The sequence below is a fragment of the Ranitomeya imitator genome, chromosome 6 (assembly GCF_032444005.1).
Source record: "Ranitomeya imitator isolate aRanImi1 chromosome 6, aRanImi1.pri, whole genome shotgun sequence".
NCBI lineage: Eukaryota > Metazoa > Chordata > Amphibia > Anura > Dendrobatidae > Ranitomeya > Ranitomeya imitator.
The window spans coordinates 314,737,257-314,763,292 of NC_091287.1; the positions used below are offsets into that span (position 1 = coordinate 314,737,257).

The window sequence follows — 26,036 nt, forward strand, 5'->3', positions numbered from 1 at the left end:
TCCCAGCCACCATGTGGCATTTTCTCAATACATCTTCCAGCAGCCTGTAATCATCATATCTGGGACCTTCACATACAGGCTGGTTAAATAGTAGTCAGGAATTAATACGTCAAAATAAACCAAAATAACATTTTGGGGGATATAGCAATTCCTTACCTTTCTATTATAGTTGCTTCTTGTTCAGTATCCTCACAAGTTGGCCATGGAGAAAATCGATCAGATATGTCAGTACCACTGACTGTGAGGAGTATTGGTTCTGAGGAGCGATGCAAGGCCTTTATTTCTTCACTTATTGTACTATTTTGGATTTTATCATCTTTGCTTCGTTCAGAAATAATCTCATTTTTCGATTTGTCCTCTTTGTGCTTCTTTTCTTTTTGTTCACTTGTTGCGCCTTCAGATAATAAAATAACAATTTTTCCTTCCACCCCGGTCTCTTCAATACTATCACGTATTTCTCCTGTAGGCTCGTTTTTGCTACAGTTTTCTGCCAATGCTTGAACAAGATCATCATTCACACATACAGGTACCTCACCTTCTTCCACACAATAAATAATAGGAGTGCCACCTTGAATACCAATTTGTGAGTTTGGAATATCTATTGATATAAAATTCTCTTTTTCTCTTATTTCAGGAGACTTTTTCTCAACCAATATAATAGATGCTTTTTCAGTATTTTCTCTATTGAGTTTATTGACCTTTTCTTTATAGCTGTGGGTCTGTGTCTTTTGGATAGATCGCTCTAAAAGCAATAACAGGACAGCAAGCGTATAATAGCAGGTCCGATTAGTACATATTTAAATAGAACCTGTCAGTACTTCTAGCATGTCTCTTCTATTATATAACTGTATTCTCTATCAAAATATTATTCTGAAGCTTTTTTTCTTTTTTTTCCCCGCATTGTGCTGTTCTTCTACTATTCCTCCTAGAAATGTACTAATATGCTACAGAATTGCTATTTTATGAATTTTATAAAAAGACATAGAAGAGATGACAGGTCCTCTTTAAAGAATATGTCCAAAGGCTTTGTTTTTTACATATAGTCAGTAGCATTAGCCATCCAAAACAACACTTAAAGCATCATCACCAAGCTCTTAAAGCCAATGCAGTACTTAGAAATAATAGTTTCTTGCTTTACATAATCTGCAGAATCCATAGCAATTGGTACATTGTAAAATACAATAAGACTGACAAATACTAGAGTCTAAAACATTATTTTAATATATTTATATTATTTTTTAGATTCTCAATATAAGAGTATGCTCACACAACCGTTTTTCTCTCCAAGAAAAACGGTCTGATTATGCTGATCGCACCATAATCAGAGTTTGAACAGAGTGTGATCTGATTTTTTCTTATCTGAAGAATGAAAAAAAAGTTTCTTAATCTTCTTCATTGGACCGCACTCCAATGTCATCCAAGTGCGGTTTTTCACTTACCAATAGACTTGAATGGGTGAGTGTCATCTGATTATTGGAGGCAAATCGTGCATGATGAGAGAAAAATCAGACATGTGCACGGTCTCAGAGAACATTATACAGATGAGTGCTATGCATCAGAATCATGGTTAGCACTCGTCTGATTTTTATGGTCCGGTGCATGAGCCTTTAGGGTATGATCACATAGCTAAAATGTAGGATACTACATATTCTTGCAGATATTTAAATCTACAAAAATCCACGCAAAAAATGTCCAAGTTGTATGAATTGTGTTATAGAGACCCCATTTAAACATACAGGATGATGCCTGTTAAGCAGATTTTAAAGGACGAATCCACATTAAAATCTGAGTCAAATCTGTATTTTTTAACTAGACCTATTGACATATTCAATTTTATTTTACTTCATAATTGATAATTACAATGTAATTTTAAATCATAAATATTTACTGGTAAAGCAGAATGTCAAACTGATCAAAATATAGTACATTAAAATATTGCATTCAACAAACATTATTTAGTACTGTTTGTTTCTCTACATGCCTTTTTCTATACAGAACAAAGAACAAACAAGCAAAACATATTTACATTCTTCTTGTGACAAGTTACTATTGTTTTCGAATGAATAAAATCAAAATGATGTGAATTGCTGTAATATTGTCGGAAAATGATTACATAGCCATTGTAGTATAGACAAACATGGCACTCTATAGTAATAGTGTTGTTGGTGCTCAAGTCAGGCGTCCAACCCATCAAAATATAGTAATAAACTTGGCACTCGGTATGTGAAAAATAGAGCTTCCTTTTATTTGTGCATCCAGACAAAAATGGTTATGAACGTTTTTGGTCCATCACAGGACCTTCATCAGAACATTCTTTAACATGAACTAAAAGTATACACAAAATAAAGAGGATTTAGAACATAGGTAATGTCACATGATGCATAATAGAAGAGTTACAAATTGTCATATAACATCTGTGATGATCGTGTTCCAAAAAACTGAAGGTGAAGGTGGACAGCAAGACAAGAGAAATGCTATCCAGTGGTGCTCCATGGGCTGTAGGTGGTTCCAGTGGAGGTGCAATCCATACTATACTTAGTCATTAAGGAAAAACGGTTACTGTGATACCAACATAAGAATATACACTTGTAGGTGTACTGGTGGTGAAATATTGAGGTACAATGAAAGATACATCATTTCTCAGATAATAAGAACAAAGTTTCCAAGGTGTTTGAAGAAGCGTGAATCTATACAGCAGATCACTGTGAATGTAAGGTGAATACCTAAAAGATACGAGTTAGCATAAATAAAAGTACATACAGGTGTCCATTATGCTGTATAGAATCAAAATAAATGTGAGACTCATCATTAGACCTATGGTAACAGCGCTGACATAGATGGTGCCAATTAGACCAGTGACCTAGTGACCAGCATGAGCCCGTGAGGGATATTCTGGCGAGATAATTAAGGCAAAATTATTAACTGGTGGTCACTAAATATATGGTGTATCTGGATGTGAAGGGATGCTCTGCAAGCGGTCATGAGCGTCCAAATTATATGAACCTGCTGCAGCGGGTATGTACTATAAGGAAGGACAATAAGGGAAAAATGCAATGAAGAAGAGAGCACAAGGACAGTCCACCAATAGAAACCTTTATTTCTCTGGTTGAAAGGGACATTGATATTTTCAATCGGGATGTTAACCTGGGGAAATTTCATTTTCAGACCAACCTAATGCCATCAGAGAGATCATCCTTAGATCAATTATCTTCGGATAAAACGCTTGTAATAAAACCAGCCGATAAGGGTGGGGCCAGAGTAATAATGGATAGGACTGACTGTTTGGAAGAAGTTTATAGTCAACTCAATGACATGGAGATTTATAGAGCCATACCACACAATCCGGTTAATAAAATAGCCCAAAAGATCAAAACTGTTGTGGATTTTCATGAACGTGAGGGCACTATAGATAACAAACTTAGAAATTTCCTTATTAAAACTGATCTGATCACCCCCGTGTTTTACATTTTGCCCAAAATACACAAAAGACTGTTTAAACCACCTGGGCGTCCAATAGTGTTCCTAACTGATTCCATTTTAGCACCTCCAGCGATAGTACTTGAAAAGTTCCTCACACCACTGGTCAAACTCACTAAGTTCTTCATCTTGGACACAAATGAGTTTTTGGGACTCATTAAAGAACTGGGCCCTCTTCCCACCTCCTCAATACTCATAACTTGAGATGTCAATAGTCTGTATACATCCATCACACATGAAAAAGGGATGCTAGCTACAGACAGACTCCACAGTGAAGCAGTTACTGACATGAAAACACAACAATTTTGTGCTGATTTATTAGACCTGGTCCTCAAGGAATATTACTTCATGTTTGAGGATACTTTCTACATTCAACAGCTGGGCACCGCTATAGGCTCAAATGTAGCACCTCCGTACACTATCGCTTATATGTCATCCTTTGAAAATGATTTTGTATACACCCATCCTCTATTTCAGGCCCACTTGAGAGTTTGGCGTAGATGCATAGATGATATCTTCTGCATTTGGGATGGTCCCATTGAATCGCTCTTACAATTTGACAGGCATCTCAATAGTGTTTGGCCTGAATTGAAATTTTCCTTGCAACACAACATAGAGCGCATTAACTTCCTGGAAACTCTGGTCTGTAAAGATGACAATGGTGAACTATCTATTGATTTATTCATTAAATCTACTGACAGGAACAGCCTACTGCATTAGAGCAGTTGTCACCCTCCCTCTATAAAGAATGCCATTCCCAAATCACAGTTCCAACAAGTTAACAGGATAGTTTCAGATGACAATACTAAAAAAAATGAGATTTTCTGAAATGCAAGACAAGTTCGCTAACAGGGGATATCCACACAGGATACTTACGGAGGCCAGACAAGAGGGTGCTCCCACCAGGACAAAATATAGTGGCAAACGCATTCCATTTGTGAGTACGTTTCACCCCTTATCTAATTTAATACAAACTACCATCAGACGTCACTGGAACTTACTCAATAAAAACTATCCTGAGATCCCGGAATTTAAACTGCCCTTTCTGCCCTGCTTCCGCAGGGCAAAAAAATTTAAAAGACAGATTAGTCAGGGCTGACATGGGTTCTAAAACCATTGTATCCAAGCAGACCTTTCTACAGACCCAGAAACGGTACTTTCCCTTGCCTTAATTGCCTACAATGCAATAATGTACAGAAAGGCCCCAAGGCCTTCCATCCTCACATAGGTCAAGGAATCCCAATAAGAGGTTACTACACATGTGAAGCCTCATATGTAGTATACCTAATAGAGTGTCCATGTGGCTTAGCCTATGTGGGTGAAACGACTCAGCCAGTAAGGGATAGGATATCGCAGCACAAATCTACCAACCACTGTAAAAAAATCATCTGCCCCTACTATACCACTTCCACGAAAAAAAACCATAACATCTCACAACTGAGGTTCCAGGTTGTGGAGCAAATAGATTACAACAGGAGAGGCCAAACAGAATAAAAACCCTTAAGAAAAGGGAGGCAATCTGGATTTGTACACTGCAGACCCTTGAGCCAAATGGGCTTAATAGGGACTTGATGTTTCAGCCTTCTTATAGATATGTCTTGTATACTGTGATATAATATGTTTTTTTATATTGCATCATATGAGGTTTATGCACCTAATCTCTTTTTCTCTATTGTAGAATCATTAACCTTTGCACTTTTCATATCACTGGGCACCGCTGACACTCATCATCATGGTACAGTATAATCTGTCTTCAATATAAGTACAGGTGCTTTGCTATATGACAATATGGTTGCCTCCCCCATGCGGGTCCTCCCACTGCCTAGATTAACCCAGTTTCACCTTACATACTTCCCCCTCTCGTATTGTATCTTATTAGGCATATATACAATAGCTCTGGCAGGTCATGGCACAGCTACATAGCCCATTTACCCTGTTCTTCCCTTCTAAATATGCAGTACATCTCTGCGCATGCGCATTCGGTACAGACGCGGTCACATGACCGCTGTGACGTCATCACAGGCCAGGATTTACACCCGGAAGTACCGCTGCATTACAGCGTTCCCCCTGCTGCACGGCGCACTTTCGTACTGGGACACAGGTAACACAGGGAGACGAGGCTATGGCCGGACTCCCTTTTAGTCATCATACCTAACCGCTATACATTTTTATTTTTAGTGCTGTTCACTTGCAATAGACTTGCATCTACCCGTTGCACTGCCCCTGGCTTATGATGCCTAGCTGTTCCAAAGGTATATGACACTACTCTGCTTTCTCCCTCTATTGCCTTATGTTACCTGTGTTTTCCTATTCATTGCGCTTTCCTCCACATTGCGCTCTCTTCTTCATTGCGTTTTTCACTTATTGCCCTTCCTTATAGTACATACCTGCTGCAGCAGATTCATATAATTTGGACGCTCATGACCGCTTACAGAGCATCCCTTTACATCCAGGTACACCATATATTTAGTGACCACCAGTTAATAATTTTGCCTTACATATCTTGCCAGAATATCCCTCACAGGCTCATGCTGGGCACTAGGTCACTGGTCTAATTGGTACCATCTATGTCAGCGCTGTTACCATAGGTCTAATATTGAGTCTCACATTTATTTTGACTCTATACAACATAATGGACACCTGTATGCACTTTTATTTATGCTAAGTCGTATTTTTTAGGTATTCACCTTACATCCACAGTGATCTGCTGTATAGATTCACTCTTCTTCAAACACCTTGGAAACTTTTTACGTATTATCTGAGAAATTATGTATCCTTTATTGTATGTCAATATTTTACCACCACCTACAAGTGTACATTCTTATGTTGGTATCACAGTAACCGTTTTCCCTTAATGACTAAGTATAGTACGGATTGCACCTCCACTGGAACCACCTACAGCCCATGGAGCACCACTGGATAGCATTTCTCCTGTCTTGCTGTTCACCTTCAGCTTTTTGGAACAAGATCTTCACCGATGTTATATGACAATTTGTAACTCTTCTATTATGCCTCATGTGACATTACCTATGTTCTAAATCCTCTTTATTTTGTGTATACTTTTAGTTCATGTTAAAGAATGTTCTGATGAAGGTCCTGTGACGGATCGAAAATGTTCATAACCATTTTTGTCTGGATGCACAAATAAAAGGAAGCTCTATTTTTTTCACATACCGAGTGCCAAGTTTATTACTATACGTAGCCATTGTAGTTACTTTACATGATGAGATGAGATAACCTGGGGTTTTGGATTAGAGCCAACATTTTACTCTTCACTTATATTTGTGATATATTGTATACCTGCATCAGGTAGCTTCTTTTTCTTCAGAGACTTTGTTCCCTTTGAAGGCAAGGATACATTTTTTTTCTTTTCACTTGGAATTTGATCATTGATGATCTGTGAGTGTAAAGAAATATTTCAATTTTTCTTTAAAATAATGTTAACATAAAAGACAAACACAACAAATGTATTTATCCTAAAATGTCTAAATGAACATATATCACATTCATCTGTAATTAACTCTAAACAAAATTACTTTTATAGCAAGTCGTTAAAGAGTTTATACTCATTTGTTCAGTAACTCAAGTCGTTTTATCCATTTCAAAGGGAATCTGTTAGTAAGATCAACCCCCCTGAGCCGTCTATATGGACATGCAGGTCACAGGAAGTTAAATAAAATAATACCTTGATATCTGCAATTTGATGTCTTATTCCAGAGAAAACCACATTATTCTCATATGTAAATGAGTTGTTGAGATCTGTAGGCTGGACACTGATCTCCCTGAGGATCTGCCTCCACAGCTTATTTTAAATGAATCGGGGCATTATCAGTGTGAGACATGTAATGGCTGACATTTTGCTCTCATCACACACAGGTCTGCAGTGGATCAGAATTAATACAGTATATCAGAGCTAAACTATGCCTCATTATAAACATTTGCAGTTGTCCTCTCTCAGTTCTCAGCTCTGTACTGATTCAGTCCCCTTACACACAAGCACGCACACACACACACTGCCTGTGAGATTGAAGCTGAAGCATTATGGAAGTCCAACTGTATCTGCAAATGTGTTTGTAATGAGACAAAGTTAGCTCTGCTGCACTGTGTTAGTTCTGAACTCACTCAGTTGTTGGAATAACACAGTCAGAATATGGACTGCAATGTGCGGAATGGTCATGGATCTACTGACCTGAATTTGACAGCACCCATATCCAGTACGTGCATCATGGTCCGCATATGGACCATGTTGCATGGATGTTTGAATGAGACTCAAGAAAGTATTCAATGAGTCTAAATGAAAACATTTATACAAAGGATTGAAAAATAGAAAGAACCAGTATATTGGCAAGCTGAAACAAAATACTATATTGATACAAATGTATATAACAATTGCTTCTCTGTTACCATTTGAGTCAATAGAGAACATATTAAATAGATATTCCCATCCATAGTATATGCCATAAATGTAGGATAAGTATGAGTCCAATGACCCTGTGAAGCATGAATGAAGAAATGGTCCAGCATACACAACGCAGCTCCATTCATGGAGGATACGGCAAGACACTGTACTCTGCTATTTCCACAGGCCCTATGTACTTGAAATGGAGCAAAAGAGCACAGGATAGACTACTGCTGTATTCAAACATGAGATCAACGAGACCACAACAAGCAATCAGTGAATATTACCTCTACTTTGGATAGGTCAATATAATGATGAAGGAACAACCATTTAAAATAGGTTACTAGGTAATTCCCATATTGGCCTTTCATAGCCAAGATGAGAACAACTGCTTCTAGGCCACAGCGACCATAGGTGGGGTCAACAAAACAATTGAGCGCAGAAGTGATACGTTGTTTATGAAACTAACGGTATGCGCCCAAGATCCAGAGTTGCTGTGGGATCTGCTTGGCCCTGTGTTGCCTCACACAGGTAGTGCTCTGCAGAGCTGACTACTCTGCTTGCTTGCAAGGCCAAAACTGACACACCCAACCTCTGCTGCAAGGGTTTTTACAATAATCTGTGGCCGCAGGCCACATGGAAAACCCGGCCCGGGAGAGAAAATGGACCAACCCCACTACCTTCCTGTAGTCCGTTTAAAAAATAAAAGCCCATGACAGGTTTTCCTAAATCTGCCTTGAACAAATAGCTTGCCCAAAGCCAACACTCACATTTATTCTGCATTGCAACCACAGCTATACCTGTGACTGCAATGTACTCCCACGGCCTCCATATGCTTTGCACATCCTGGGGGACACTGTCACGGGGAGCCTAGGTAGGCTAAAGCTAATAACCCGGGCCCCTGCGATATCCCTCAGACTAGGGAAACCCTGTCTGTCCCTCTCCCAGAGATTACACTGATGGTGTGCTTGTCTGGGCCGCCAGGCCTGCCCCTGACTCCTGTTTCAGTACTAATCTGAAACCTCCACCCTCCACCCAGTGATAATTCCTCACACCAACCCCTACAGAAAGCACAGACAGGGAAAACCAAAAATGCACCACGCCGCAAACACACTCAGGAAAACACTATAATGTGCACAGGGCAAAACAAAACACAAATAGGAAGGAGAAATATGACAAAGGATCATACACCACCAGATATGATAGTTCCACTCCAAGACCACCACTCCGAACCGAGATCACCAGGTACAAGACACAAGCTATACTCGGCGACGCCCAAAGTTCAGAAGAACTATATAAAGGCCGTGGGCGTGACCCAGCCTCCAATCCAAGTACCAGCTAGATTAACCCCGGACAACCTAGATAAAATCTAGCCGGCGCCACTGAGCGCATAGTGGACGAATGCAGGATTACCGCTGTCTGTCGGACGCCCTAGTGTGAATAGCGTCCGACATGACAGACACATAGCGACCCTCGCATATAACACCGGTCACTGCCTCACAAATGTAAAACTTGCAGTGGCCAGATGTTGCAGCATAGTGTATGGGATTTCAAGAGATCCCATGTCCACTATGCATTCACAGATGTGGATCACCTGCGGAGAGAGACATGCATCGCGTCTTTCCAGACCGCATTATGTCAATTTCTCTTGCAAAATTACATCAATAAAATGTATTAAACGCAGTTAATCAGTATGGTTCAGTGAACACATGTGGATTCACCTGTGTTCAATTAATGGGAGAGTTTTGGACGCAGCCAACATGCACTGCGTCCAAAGCACTGCTAGTTCCGGATTGTGGGCACCCGGCCTAATAGAAATGAATAGGATTTACAGAAACAGTGTAGCAAAGCAGGCTATGCTTTTGGTGTGGCTCTTTAGTTACATGAATATCCTAGCTCACTGTGCTATGCAGTGCAACTGATTTTGGCTGCTTTTGTAGTCCTGGTGGATGAGACCCAGAAGAAGTCATTTTGATTTTGATAATACTTCACATAATCACACTATGGTTTATGCACAGTATATACAAATATCCACATACTGCATGTGTTAGGTCATACAAAACTGGATTGTGCAATTGGCCAGTCATTGCTATGTTCTTATAGGAGGGTTATAAGAAATTATATGTTTTAATAAAAATGAAAAAGCAAAATAGAACGCTATGAAAACCTAACTGGGCTGTGTGACCTTCCAAGAAACTCCCACCTTGTATGTTCTCAGACTAAAAGACAGATGTGGGAGTCAGACATCAGTTACAGCTATTAAAAGAACCAAGGGTTACAAGTGACACAGAGCTGGAATAACTGGAGTGTCTCATTACTATACTAAGTCACCCTCATGCATATGTTGATTGACTTTTTTTTATCAGACTCAGGCTAAAGTATACAGTATGCTGTCAGTGTATTCAGAGGCTAAAAACAATATATTATATTAGAGGGCAATGAATATAATCTTACATTTACAGTTTCTATTTATCTTATACACAGTAAATCTGAACATTATAGGTGTGTGCTTATGTTGAGTATTTGGATGCAGAAATTTCTGCACCATTTCTACATCTCTTAGCAGGGAAAATGCAACTGCAAAAACTTTTTGCTATGTTTTCGATGCGCTTTTAAATGCGTTTTTTGACAGAAATGAATGCTATAGAGATAATAGACATAGGTAGATATACAGGTGCGTCTCACAAAATTAGAATATCATCAAAAAGTTAATTTATTTTAGTTCTTCAATACAAAAAGTGAAACTCATATATTAGATAGGGTCATTACAAAGTGATCTATTTCAAGTGTTTATTTCTGTTAATGTTGATGATTATGGCTTACAGACAATGAAAACTCAAAAGTCATTATCTCAGTAAATTAGAATACTTTATAACACCAGCTTGAAAAAATGATTTTAAAATCGGAAATATTGGCCTACTGAAATGTATGTTTAGTAAATGCACTCAATACTTGGTCCACAGGTGATGACGTTGAGGCATTCATGACGGTTTTCAAAAGGTTAGCTGAATGGGAGAAATTTCCTTCAGAGCAGTGAGCTGAGGTTTTAGCACCATATCTAACAAGAAAACTGCAGAAGGCCTATTATGACCTGGCTTTGCTGGACATGAAAGTGTATGTCAAGTTGAAGACTGAGATCTGGGGATAGAGAATACCCAGGAACAGATTTTCCAGAGGTTCTACTGGCTTGCTTATCACCAAGAAATCTTGAACTATGTAGGTCCAGTCCAGACTGCCAGCTGACCTCACTGGTTGCTTACTTCCATAGTCCATTAGTGTCGTTGCCCATCATTGACGTTCCATTTGATCGCATAGTGGGAACCCTGGTCAAGTCCGCCAGAGGGCATCATTATATCCTAGTGTTTCTGGACTATGCTACACGTATCCAGAGGCCATACTATTAGGAAAATCCTCCAAGTGTATAGCTCTAGAGTTGGTTCATATGGTCATAGAGAAGAATGGACAAGACTGGGATTGTCTACTGCTTTACCGTTTATTCTCCATGAGAGAAGTCCCACAGTCCTCTACTGGTTTCTCCCCCTTTAAACTGTTATATGGCCGACACCCCTGTGACTCCTGGATGTAGTGAAGGAGAACTGGGAGGCAGAGTCTAAACCCTACAGGAGTGTAATCGAACATGTGGCCCAGATGCAAGAAATAATTGCTGAAGTGATGCCCATTCTGAAAGAACACGTCCTCAAAGCACAAGAGGCACAGTCGAGGGTGAGACATTTCAATTCTATGGATCGGGTACTGGTACCTACAATGTAAAGCAAGTTTCTGGCCAAGTGGCAGAGTCCCTATGAAGTAGTTGAAAAGACTGAGGTTGGTGGACTTTATAGTTGAAATCGCCAAAGAAGGGAGTCCTACCAGGAGTAAGACGTCAATTTGATTAAGGCATGGCAAGATAGGGAGCCCTTGGAAGCTCCATGTTTGGTCAGCTAAAAGGGGTCAAGGTGGCAGAGTTTCTGTCCTGTGCTTAAAAACAGCAGTACAGAGAGTTGTTAAATTGGAACAGAGACCTATTCTCAGAATTACCGTGCTGTATGCAGGTCATAGAGCGTGAGGTTCTCATGGAGCCTCATATTTGGGTGAATTTGAAGCCATGTCGAATTCCTGAAGCCCGTTGAGAGGTGATCTCGAAAGAGGTGAAGCGAATGCCGAGCCTGAGTGTCATGCAAGAGTCTAAAAGTGGCTGGTTCAGTCCCATAGTCTTTAGTCTATTACTGAACCCAGATGGAGAATGGTGGTTTTGCAATGACTATAGAAAGCTGAATACGGTCTCTAAGTTTGATACGTATCCAATACCCCGTGTCGAAGAACAGATTGAAAGGCTAGAATCATCCAGGGACATTAACACACTTGACCTCATGAAAGGGTATTGGCAAATTTTCATGTCCCAAGATGCCAAGGAGAAGATTGCTTTCTCAATGCCACACAATTGTTTTCAGTACAAAAGGATGCTGCTTGGGTTGCAAGGAGCTCAGGCCACCTTCCAGATCAGAATGGATCCTAGCTCCCCACAAGAAGTACACAGCGGTCTACCTGGATGACATTGTGATCTTCAGCCAGGATTGGGGAAGTCATCTAAGTAAAGTCCAGTACTTGATGCTCTATGGACGGTGGTATTTTTCGCAAACCTAATGAAATGTGGCATGGAGGAAGCTAAATACTTGTGCTATGTCATAGGTGCAAAATAAAGCCCCAAATAAAGTTGACGCAATCTAGAGTTGCCCTCAACCTTACTCAAAGAAGCAGGTCAGGGCATTCCTGGGCATCATGGGCTACTACCGTCAGTTCATCACTAACTTTCCCATGATAGCCGCCCCTTTGATGGATATCAACGAAATCGGCTATCGTTAAGTGGTCTCCAGAAGCTGAAACAGCCTTCCAGGAACTGAAGCTAGCCCTGTGTAAACAGCCAGTGTTAGTGGAACAGGATTTCTCTACGGAGTTTGGGGTCCAGACGGCCACATCAGATGTCAGGCTGGGCGCTGTCTTATTACAAGAGTTGAACAGGTAAGAGCACCCCCATAATGTATCTAAATCAGAAGCTATCATCCTATGAGAAGATCTATTGTGGAGAAGGAATGTTTGGACATCAAGTGGGTGTTGGACACTCTAAAGTACTTTCTCTTAGGCAGGAAATTCAGGCTAGTGTCAGACCATGTCCCACCGAGGTGGATGAGGGAGAAGAAGAGAAACAATGCCCGAGTGGCCAGGTGGTTCCTAGCACTGTCAGAAAAAAAAAAGGTACGCCAGCTCACCATGAAACTTCCAGTCTGCAAGGAAACCACGATCCAACCAGTGGTGCATAATGAGGACAAGCAAAAATATTTAAGACTAAAATAGTATCCAAGGTAGAATATTCAAAACGCAATGCATTTCGAATGTAACCGTTGTTTGAAATGGCTGAACGTTAGCCTTAAATGCACAGGTAATCAAATTAAAACCAAAACATGTGATGATAAATGTGACACACTGTCAAGGATCCACTGTTTGATGGTGGAAGGTGCCAAGCCCCCCTAGTTTAGGCGTAGGGGGTATGTAAAATGGCTGCCGGACATGTCATCGAGGGGAGTTATGTATCATTGAGGTTGGTAGCTTCAGTGATGAAAGCCAGGGAAAGCAGGTTCCAGCAGGTTTAGTACTGAGAGAGTTAATAGGGTGTATAAGTGTCGGGTTTTCGAGCAGTCAAAGAGATGGGTGGGGCTGGCTGCTCACGTATCCCCAACCCCGGGCAAGGTATGGCAAGTAAAATGGAGACCAGTTGTCTCATCCAGTGTCTGTGACTGGAAGTGTGTAGACCTTCAGTGTGTTGGTCATTGCTAAGGACTGAAGAACTGGACACTAATCCAAGCAGGTGAACTTGCAACACTGTATGGACGATTTACTTTGTGTTCTCACTTTGTGCCAGAAAAGGCTGTATTTTTGTTTGGTTTCCTGAGCTATTTAAGAAAACTTAATAAACCAACCTGGGCATTTTTACAGAAACTGCTTCCTGAGCTTACCTCGAAAGTAACTGAGTGAGCAGAAACCCTACATAAATATACCCTACATATAGATAGATAGATTATTTTTTATATTAAATAATACAAAAAAGTACATAATAAAATTAGTTCCAAAAAAGTAAATAAATCTCCGGAGATAAGACAGATATAGAAAATAAAACACAAAGCAAAGGGAAAAGAAAAAAAGAGAAAATGTGGAGGTAAAGGAACTTTAAAAATGCTCTGGTATTTATAACTTTACTAGATGGTGGCCCGATTCTAACGCATCGGGTATTCTAGAATATGTATGTAGTTTATTTATGAAGTTTTCAGAAAAATGCAATTTATGCACAGGATTCAGCCGGACGGCTGTGACCAATTAGCGAAGTGTGGTTCAAATTCCGTGCCAATTTGCGGGCGGACTGCGACTGTCGCTGATTGTTCACAGCCGGGTGTGACCAATCAGTGAAGGCAGGGCCGGCTCCAGGTTTTTGAGGGCCCCGGGCAAAAGAGTGTCAGTGGGCCTCCCTCTTTAACACATACCACGATTCATGATGCACAGATACAGCAGAAAAATATAGCACAGCCAAGTAGCGTATAACACAGCCCACGTAGTATATAACACAGCCCATGTAGTATATAAAACAGCCCATGCAGTATATAGCACAGCCACGTAGTATATTGCCCAGCCACGTAGTATATAGCACAGCCACGTAGTATATAGCACAGCCACGTAGTATATATCACAGCCCACGCAGTATATAACACAGCCCACATAGTATATAACACAGCCACGTAGTATATAGCATAGCCACGTAGTATATAGCACAGCCACGTAGTATATAACACAGCCCACGTAGTATATAACACAGCCCATGTAGTAATTGCCCAGCCACATAGCATATAGCACAGCCCATGTAGTAAATAGCACAGACACATAGTATATTGCCCAGCCACGTAGTATATTGCCCAGCCATGTAGTATATAACACAGCCCACATAGTAAATAGCAGACACGTAGTATATTGCCCAGCCACGTAGTGTATTGTTCAGCGACGTAGTATATTGCCCAGCCACGTAGTATATTGCCCAGCCACATAGTATATTGCTCAGCCATGTAGTATATTGCCCAGCCACGTAGTATATTGCCCAGCCACGTAGTACGGTATATTGCCCAGCCACATAGTATATTGCCCAGCCCACGTAGTATATTGCCCAGCCACATAGTATATTGCTCAGCCACGTAGTATATTGCCCAGCCAGATAGTATATTGCCCAGCCACATAGTATATTGCACAGCCACATAGTATATTGCCCAGCCACATAGTATATAGCACAGCCACATAGTATATAGCACAGCCACATAGTATATAGCAGACACGTAGTATATAGCACAGACACGTAGTATATTGTACAGCCACGTAATATATAGCACAGAGACGTAGTATATAACACAGAGACGTAGTATATAACACAGGCCACATAGTATATAGCACAGGCCACGTAGCATAGAGCACAGCGATGTAGTATATTGCCCAGCCACAAAATATATACCACAGCCACATAGTATATAGCACAGCCCACATAGTATATAGCCCAGCACACATAGTATATAGCACAGCCCACGTACTATATAACACAGCCCACGTAGTATATCGCAATGTGCGATCCATATCCCTGTTAAAAAAAGAATTAAAATAAAAAATAGTTATATACTCACCCTCCGTCGGCCCCCCGGATCCAGCCGAGGCATTTACCGATGCTCCTCGCGACGTTCCGGTCCCAAGAGTGCATTGCGGTCTCGCGAGATGATGATGTAGCGGTATAACGCGGCATAACGCGGTCCGTTAACACTGCCATTAACCCTGTGTGAGCGCTGACTGCGAGGAGTAAGGAGCGGCCATTTTGCCGCCGGACTGTGCCCGTCACTCCCAGAGTGCATTGCGGTCTCGCGAGATGATGACGTAGCGGTCTCGCGAGACCGCTAAGTCATCATCTCGCGAGACCGCAATGCACGGCTGGGCGCGAGCAATGAGCGAAGCGTTATTTAAATCCCGCGGCAATGTCGCTGATTGGTCGCTCTGGCTGGCCGCGACCAATCAGCGAAGTGTGATTTAAATCCCGCGCCAATGTCGCTGACTGGTCGCGCCGGCTGGCTGCGACCTGTCAGCGAAACGGTGGGACCGGAGCATCGCGAGCTGCAGGAAAAGCTGCTGCGGAGGCGATGGAAGGTGAGAATATCACAATTTTTTATTTTTTAATTATTTTTAACATTATATCTTTTTACTATTGATGCTGCTTAGGCAGCATCAATAGTAAAAAGTTCATCACAGAGGGTTAATAGCAGCGTTAACAGACTGCGTTACAATGCATTATGCCACGGTGTAATGAAGTTGCTTTAACGGACTGCTGCAACGCTATGTGGGTGGCGGGCGCTGACTGGGGGGAGTATGGAGGATGCACTGAGTGCAGGGGAGTAGGGAACGGCCATTTCGCGGCCAGACTGTGCCCGTCACTCCCAGAGTGTATTGCAGTCTCGCGAGATGATGATGTAGCGGTCTCGCGAGACCACTAAGTCATCATCTCGCGAGACCGCAATGCAGACCCGAGCGTCGTGAGGAGTGGGAATGCCTGGGCTGGATCCGGAAGGTGAGTATATAAAGATTTTTTTAACATTATTTTTAACATTAAATCTTTTTACTATTGATGCTGCATAGGCAGTATCAATAGTAAAAAGTTGGTCACATAGGGTTAATAGCAGCGTTAACAGAGCACGTTACACCACGGCATAATGCGGTCCATTAACGCTGCCATTAACCCTGTTTGAGCGCTGACTGGAGGGGAGTATGGAGCGGGCACTGACTACAGGGAATAAGGAGCGGCCCTTTTGCCGCCGGACTGTGCCGGTCACTGATTGGTCGTTGCTGTTTTCCGTGACAGACAGAAAGACAGACAGAAGGACAGACAGAAAGACGGAAGTGACCCTTAGACAATTATATAGTAGAAGAGACTAGAAAGACTTCTATCTTCCCTTTAGTTACTGTAAAGAGTCATCTTTTCTCTCCATTTCTTAGATATGATCCAGGGTTTCCATGATGCTCAGAATTTCATTCCCTTCTTTTGTTCTCTTCTTATTTTTGCAAATTCCATATTTAAAGCCTTAATTATCCTATTTTCCATTTTCTGGAATTGTAGGTGACTCCTGTGTCAACCAGTTAATAGCTAATACTAAATGGGCAATAAAAAATAGTTTAGCCACTAACTGCTTTCGTCCTATGTTAAAACCTTAAGAGAATTGTATAATATGGGAAGAGAAAGAAAAGAAAGCTAGCCTTGCGTAGCTCAACCAAACCTAGTGGGGTCTCAGTGGTGAGTGTACTCACCTGGGTATGTTGTGCAATCCAGGCACAACTCTCAAGAAAGGTGTGTAGTAATCTCCTGCCGGCTGCTGCTCCACACGCTGGATCCAACAAGAGATCCAGATGGAATCGCAAAGAGAAGGAAGAAAAACGGTGGTTTGATTGAGCACTGCCAAGCAGTTCAGGAATAGATTGCACTACCAATAGTAGAGGAATTAAAATAACTTTTTAATTTGTGCTACGTGTTTTGAGGCCCAACTGGCTCCTTCATCAGGCAAGTATAGGTGTACAAAGAAGACAATTAAATACTCTTGTACAAAAGCGTCATCTATTGGGTGGGGTATTTAATATAGTTCATTACCCCACATCTGTGTCTCACTTCTTCAGAGAAAAACAGGATTTATAAAGTAGCATGATAGATCACAAACAATAATGTTGAATAAGGACTACTACTGAAAATATCAATATATACAGTGGGGCAAAAAAGTATTTAGTCAGTCAGCAATAGTGCAAGTTCCACCACTTAAAAAGATGAGAGGCGTCTGTAATTTACATCATAGGTAGACCTCAACTATGGGAGACAAACTGAGAAAAAAAAATCCAGAAAATCACATTGTCTGTTTTTTTAACATTTTTTTTGCATATTATGGTGGAAAATAAGTATTTGGTCAGAAACAAAATTTCATCTCAATACTTTGTAATATATCCTTTGTTGGCAATGACAGAGGTCAAACGTTTTCTGTAAGTCTTCACAAGGTTGCCACACACTGTTGTTGGTATGTTGGCCCATTCTTCCATGCAGATCTCCTCTAGAGCAGTGATGTTTTTGGCTTTTCGCTTGGCAACACGGACTTTCAACTCCCTCCAAAGGTTTTCTATAGGGTTGAGATCTGGAGACTGGCTAGGCCACTCCAGGACCTTGAAATGCTTCTTACGAAGCCACTCCTTCGTTGCCCTGGCGGTGTGCTTTGGATCATTGTCATGTTGAAAGACCGAGCCACGTTTCATCTTCAATGCCCTTGCTGATGGAAGGAGGTTTGCACTCAAAATCTCACGATACATGGCCCCATTCATTCTTTCATGTACCCGGATCAGTCGTCCTGGCCCCTTTGCAGAGAAACAGCCCCAAAGCATGATGTTTCCACCACCATGCTTTACAGTAGGTATGGTGTTTGATGGATGCAACTCAGTATTCTTTTTCCTCCAAACACGACAAGTTGTGTTTCTACCAAACAGTTCCAGTTTGGTTTCATCAGACCATAGGACATTCTCCCAAAACTCCTCTGGATCATCCAAATGCTCTCTAGCAAACTTCAGACGGGCCCGGACATGTACTGGCTTAAGCAGTGGGACACGTCTGGCACTGCAGGATCTGAGTCCATGGTGGCGTAGTGTGTTACTTATGGTAGGCCTTGTTTCATTGGTCCCAGCTCTCTGCAGTTCATTCACTAGGTCCCCCCACGTGGTTCTGGGATTTTTGCTCACCGTTCTTGTGATCATTCTGACCCCACGGGGTGGGATTTTGCGTGGAGCCCCAGATCGAGGGAGATTATCAGTGGTCTTGTATGTCTTCCATTTTCTAATTATTGCTCCCACTGTTGATTTCTTCACTCCAAGCTGGTTGGCTATTGTAGATTCAGTCTTCCCAGCCTGGTGCAGGGCTACAATTTTGTTTCTGGTGTCCTTTGACAGCTCTTTGGTCTTCACCATAGTGGAGTTTGGAGTCAGACTGTTTGAGGGTGTGCACAGGTGTCTTTTTATACTGATAACAAGTTTAAACAGGAGCCATTACTACAGGTAATGAGTGGAGGAAAGAGGAGACTCTTAAAGAAGAAGTTACAGGTCTGTGAGAGCCAGAAATCTTGATTGTTTGTTTCTGACCAAATACTTATTTTCCACCATAATATGCAAAAAAAATGATTAAAAAAAAGACAATGTGATTTTCTGGATTTTTTTTTCTCAGTTTATCTCCCATAGTTGAGGTCTACCTATGATGTAAATTACAGACGCCTCTCATCTTTTTAAGTGGTGGAACTTGCACTATTGCTGACTGACTAAATACTTTTTTGCCCCACTGTATGTCATCCTCAGATTTCATTAATATAAAAATATAATTAAACTGTATCATTATTTTTAAAGTGCACAAATGCGGATTATGATCCTCCCAGTAACCATGAACTGGGATCCCATAACTGTCAAAATTCATTAGATCTTCTGATTTATATGGATCAATTATTACCTCGTGTTTACAATACTACATTCATTTAAACCCTCCAGTTTGAGCGTTGCTAATTTAAAAATCCAAGGGATTCTCTATTAATAAGTCTTTGCAGTCTATTTTGGATATTCTTAGATATTTGTTCAATGATAGCAAGTTTCAGGCACATAGGATCTTTATTGTGCTCTAGAAGATAGTGTCTGGATAAACTATGGCACAAATTACCCTTCCTGATTTTGTGCATATGTCCGCTCATCCTATTATGCATTTCCTGAGTTGTGTGACCCACACATTGTAGTTTACAATTGCACTCCGGTAAATAAATTATAAAGTCCAAGTTGCAATTGAGAGATTGTGTGATGGAAAAACTTTCTCCCGCGGAGCTAGAGGAAAATTAATTTCTATGTAGAACCATTGTGCAAGACAAACAGTTCTTGGAGTTGCATCGATGGGACCCTGGGTTCCTACAAGGAATAGATGAACTGCATGGACGGGAACTTTGTGGTTCAATTGATCGCAATCTGCTAGGAGCTATATGATTTTTTAAGTTCATGTTCCTTCGAAAAATGATGTTTGGTCAGGTAGTGATATTTCCTGACAGTATTATATCGTGAGTAACATCCAATATTTGGACAAAACTTCTAGTATAATTTTATGTGATTGATTATAAGTGGCTGTAAGACTTTATTTTATTTTCCTATCCAATTCTGTGTTCTTACTACAGGAGGGCCGATCTAAATCTCCAATTCTTCCCAAACAATCTCTCTGTTCTAGTGTAGATGTCCATTGTATAGCATCTGTTAATATTTCAGTTGGATAGTGTTTCGCTCTAAATCTCTATAACGAGAATATGGGCTTCCTTTAAAAATTCCGCATTGGTAGTACAGTTCTTTCTTATTCTCCTGTACTGACCATACGGGATATTAGTAACCCATTTGTGATGATGACCACTACTAAATTCAAGGTAGCTATTTACGTTGACAGTTTTTAAGAAATTGGAAGCATGAATAGTATGCTCCTCCCCCTTATAAATATTCAAATCCAAAAGTTTGATGTTAAATGGGGAAAATGTATGTGAAAATTGTAAGCCCTAAGAATTCTGATTAAGCTTCAGCATAAAGCGATCTGCCTCCTCAGGAGTCCCTGTTCATACAATAAATAGCTCATCTATGAACCTCTTATAATAGTGGATGTGACCCACTGGCAGGATAGGCTGAGGGATGTGGTGTGACTCAAAGCGTCCCATGGATAGATTTGCATTAGGTGGGTGCAAATCATGTACCTATCAAACAGCCCATCAACTGCCAGTAGGTCACATCATCATTTTCTTCATCCTCTCTTTTCTTTTTCATCACTTCCATTTTCACTCTGTCAACCTCATACCTTGCCTGTGCTATGTCTATGTCCCCTTTCACATCCACCTTCTACAGGCCCTCATCCCCCTCCAAATCATGAAACATGTAGCATGGAGCTTGAAAGTCACCAACAGAATAAGCAGCAATGAAGAGGAGCAAGCTGATATCTTCTCCATCCCCTTTTGCATACTGGTGTTTTTTCCCAGGATAAATATTAGGAGGATGACATAATTGATTCCACACATATCCCTACAGACAAATATTATCACCTCTTCACAGGGCTGCAGTAGGTGACCCTAATCAGCTGCCAATGCTAGATCTCAAATGTAACCCACACTCCAGTTTGTCTGCTGCATGATGTAGTCCGTCACCACTTTAGGTTGCTTGTCCAGAAGCTGCAACATATACAACATTGGATTACAGCAATGTGGGATGCCACAAGCTAGATAGTGCTCTGGAAAACTGTTTTTTTTAATTAAATGAGCTGGCATTTGGCACCTGGCCATAGCCACCATCTTCCTGAAAGAGTGGATATATTTGTGAAAGAAATGCTCTGCAATTATATTGAGTACAGGAGCCATGCATGGAATGTGAATTACTTTGCCATAAGGCAGCCAGAAGATTCCATGCATTGTCACTCAGAATAAAATTGAGTTGTAGTTAATGGGGAACTAGCCAGCGAGAGAGTGAGTTGACACTTGATGCACAGCAGCATGTGTGGCTTTACTCTTCAAGACTTTCAAGATGTAAAACTTCTTGGCATTGCTTTGTATGAGAAAAATGAATAAGGTGCTGTGTGGAATCAATGATGTCTCCTTGTCTGTTGGGGACGGGGTCATGTTAGTTTAGTAGGTTCAAGAGGAGGAGTAGGAGGAGACCGTAACCACCTCCCGGTTGGTTGTGGAAACAGACAAAGCTCCACATTCTTCACCACCTGTCCCAGATGCAGTGGTGCATCACTGCTGCTAAAAACATACACTCTGAGAGCCTTAAAACTGATGTTTTGTCCTTGCCCGTACATGCTGTTCCAGGTATCTACAGTTCAGCACACTTTCCTTGTCAAAGAAAAGTTGAGAGAGTGACTTATGTTCTCCTGATCATAAGGAAAGACAGTGAGCACCTTTTCTGCAAGAAATAATGGCGGATTGGTATTTTCTAGAAAGGCTGAGTGCAAGCCATCAATGACACAGTGTATATTTGTCAGAAGGAGGCATACTCAGAGTACAACATGCATTAGTGGTATATGACACGTACCAGGTACTACTTGAGAGAGCAACTCAGCTGACAGAAAGACAAGCATGGTGAGAAAGGGAAGGAGGACAACTCTTGGTTTGCTATGATTGCTAGCTGACTAGGCTTTGCCAAATGAGCAGGTGATGTCACCTCATGTGCAGATGGAAAGCTGTAGAATCTAGTTTATAAGATTAAGAGACATCAACAGCTCATTTTCCTCTTGCAAATCCTACTGACTGCAATTGTCTGACAGCAATGTACAAAAAAATACCCACACTCCCCTGATGACCTCATCTTCTCAGCACCCATTGGCTAGTTCTCAGGTCCACCACAGAATCATTACAATTATCATCATCATATACACATTTACAATTGTGTGGCAAATGGCTTGAGGTCCTTGCCTCCCACGTGATTCCCACCTCGACATTTGCCCTGGCTGAGAACGCTACTAACATTGCCAATGCCCTTAATAAGAGGGCTTGCAGAGAGAGTTACACAGCTTGGCATTAAAATCGTGTTCTCCATCTCCTCCAGCCCTATGTTATCTGAGTACAAAGTTCCGAGTGTTCATTTCTTCCAATAAATCAGTTGGAAGAAGTTGTTCTGGTGTAGTATGTTCTTAGCCACCTTGGTACTGTGAGTTAGGTGACATTAGTGTAAAACAGAAACATGTTACATTGATGGAATAGAAATATTTCTATTCACAATATTAAAGGGGACCTGTCACCATGAAAATGCAGTCTAATCTGTAGGAATCATGTTTTATAGCAGGGGTAGTTGAGAAGACTATTACATAGTTTTGTGAGAGACTATTCAGTATATATTGTTTTTCATCATTAAAACCTCTGCTCTTACTGGGATTTTCAGTCCAGTGGGTGGTACTAGCGATAGATGTACTTAACAAGTCAGATCAGAGAAGTCACAGATTGTCAGTAAGACATGTCAGGGTTGAAGGCATAGTCAGATGTGACATGTTTTGGTTCAGAACTGGGCAGTCATCAAGAGGCAACAAAACCAGATAAAGATATAAACATGGAAAGGCAAAAAAAATGAAGGTGACAAATCCAAGGGCTGATGCAAGGGGCAGATACCAAACATGATATGTTGGCCAAAAATGGTGGCAGAAATCAACTGGGAGCTAGTCACATGATGCAAGAATGGCAACCAAGTCAAGAGTCAGAAGACCCTTTCCTGCTTTAATCAGGCCACCAGGACTAATTAGCAGGATTAATTACGTCTATTTGTCATGGTAACTAGACAATTTGGTGCATGATATCATCACTGCATGCTAGTAACACAATTTACTCACCAAAGAGTTGAAAATCTGTATGTAACACATAAATGATTTTCCTGTAAGAATAATTTTAATAGGAAACAGAAGACAAGCCCTCTTCTTAAAAGTAAAGGTTTACAGGTCTGAAAATAATTTATATCAGTGAATGGCATACAAGGAATATCATCTCCTTCGCATGAAAAGACACAAAAAGGAAAAGAGAATTTCACTCAATACTACTCCACATTAAATGCCAAATACAAATTGTAGGGAATTAGGTAGGATAAGGTTTTAGATGTCTTCATATGTGAGTTTTAGATATAGGAAGTATATGGTAACATTATGAAAACACTGCTCCATATGATAAGTACCCCCTGGACCTTCATGAAAGGAGGTTTATCGCACCTGCTTCTTCCAATCAGTCACTGGAAATGACAGCATATTTCACACTTTATTGGTGAAATTAATACTGAGTCACAGAATTTATGGACGCCTACAGACTATCTGTTCTCAAATTAATTAATCCTTCAGCATAAATATTGAAGTGCTCAGATGTTCTCAGATAGTGCCTCAGATAGTGCCCAACTTTACATGGAAACTTAGTGTGACTAAAATACAACACAAACATAAGACTAAAATGAAATACATACTTTATTATAGCACTTCTGACTATTCTAACTATAATATTTAACCCCTTAACCCCCGGAGGTATTTTCCTTTTTGCATTTTCATTTTTCGCTCCCCTTTTTCCCAGAGTCATAACTTTTTTATTTTTCCATCAATATGGCCATGTGAGGTTTTTTTGTGTGCGGGATGAGTTGTACTTTTGAACAACATCATTGGTTTTATCATGTCGTGTACTAGAAAACAGGAAAAAAAATTCAAGCGTGGTGAAACTGCAAAAAAAGTGCAATGCCACATTTTTTTGTTTGGCTTTTTTGCTAGGTTCCCTAAATGCTAAAGCTAACCTGCGATTATGATTCTCCAGGTCATTACGAGTTCATAGGCACCAAACATGTCCAGGTTCTTTTTATCTAAGTGGTGAAAAAAAATCCAAACTTTGTTTAAATAAAAATTGCGCCATTTTCTGATATACATAGTGTCTCCATTTTTTGTGATCTCTGGTTGGGTGAGGTCTTATTTTTTGCATGCCGAGCTGACATTTTTAATGATAACATTTTGGTGCAGATATTTTCTTTTGATCACCCGTTATTGCACTTTAATGCAATGTCGTGGGACCAAAAAACGTAATTCTGGAGTTCTGACTTTTTTTCTTGCTACGCTACTTAGCGATCATGTTATTATTTTTTTTCATTGATACATTGGGCGATTCTGAATGTGGCAATACCAAATATGTTTTTGTTTGATTTTTTATTGTTTTTTATTCAGATCGCCTATGTGTAGCTAAATTACTCACTTGCTATGAGTGCCGACCACTGGGCGGAGGAGACCTCTGGGAGGAGACCTCTGGTTGTCATGTCAACCCACCCACGATCACATGACAGGTCACCGGTGGGCGAATTTCCAGCGTGATTGCCGGAAGCGCTTGTTAAATGCAGCTGTCAGCGTTTGACAACGACATTTAATGGGTTAATACCTGCGGGTGGATCATGATTCCACCCACAGCTGTTGAAGGCACAAGCTGTTCAAAACATTGGTGGGGTCCTACCACAACATCCTCACTAATCAGCTGCTATAACTTTTGGCAGTGCCTGGATGGAATTAGTGTATGGAGCGGAACACCAAAGGTCTGTACACTATTTAGCAGTTGATACCAGGTATTGCAGATTACAATCTGTTATTCAGCTTCCTCAGGGGTAAGACACGGTTAGACAGTTAAACTTTAAATACATACAGTGGGTACGGAAAGTATTCACACCCCTTTACATTTTTCACTCTTTGTTTCATTGCAGCCATTTGGTAAATTCAAAAAAGTTCATTTTTTTCACATTAATGTATACTCTGCACCCCATCTTGGCTGAAAAAAAACAGAAATGTAGAAATTTTCGCAAATTTAATAAAAAAGAAAAACAGAAGGCAGATATGTAGTACCCTGCGGTGGCCCATATCAGAAAACAGCCAGATCTGCAAGTGAGTACTTACGGCTACGGTTGAGCGAAACGGGTCGGCCATTTTCAGAAGTCGGCGACTTTTGGCAAAGTCGGGTTTCATGAAACCCGACCCCTGTGTGGGGTCGGCCATGAAGTCGGCGATCTTCTGAATCTGGTATCGGAATTCCGATCCCGAGTTCCGATATGTTTGCAATATCGGAAATCGGTATCGGAATCCATATTTAAGTTTAAAATAAAGAATTAAAATAAAAAATATCGCTATACTCACCCTCTGACGCGCCCTGGTACTAACCGGCAGCCTTTCTTCCTTCGAATCAGCGCTTGCACGACCTTGCGGTGACGTCACGGCTTGTGATTGGTCGCACGACCGCCCATGTGACCGCTCGCGCGACCAATCACAAGCCGCGACGTCACCGCAAGGTCCTGCAAGCGCTGATTCTTAGGAAGGAAGGCTGCCGGAAAGAAGCAGGGTGCATACGAGGGTGAGTATATACCTAATAGGAATATACTCACCCTCGGACGCGCCCTGCTTCTTTCCGGCAGCCTTCCTTCCTTCGAATCAGCGCTTGCAGGACCTTGCGGTGACGTCGCGGCTTGTGATTGGTCGCGCGAGCGGTCACATGGGCGGTCGCGCGACCAATCACAAGCCGCGACGTCACCG

At 41.1% G+C, this 26,036-nt stretch overlaps 1 long non-coding RNA gene across 1 annotated transcript in view; it reads right to left on the bottom strand.

Annotated features, from left to right (window-relative positions):
* Nucleotides 1–654: 654 nt before the first annotated feature.
* LOC138641390 (uncharacterized) overlaps nucleotides 655–26,036 on the bottom strand; it is a 116,768-nt gene continuing 91,386 nt past the window's right edge. The window contains exons 2-3 of the long non-coding RNA XR_011313811.1: nucleotides 6,778–6,874; nucleotides 655–742 (exon numbers count right to left, since the gene is read on the bottom strand). This is a non-coding gene — a long non-coding RNA (uncharacterized lncRNA). The remainder of the gene's footprint in view (nucleotides 743–6,777; nucleotides 6,875–26,036) is intronic.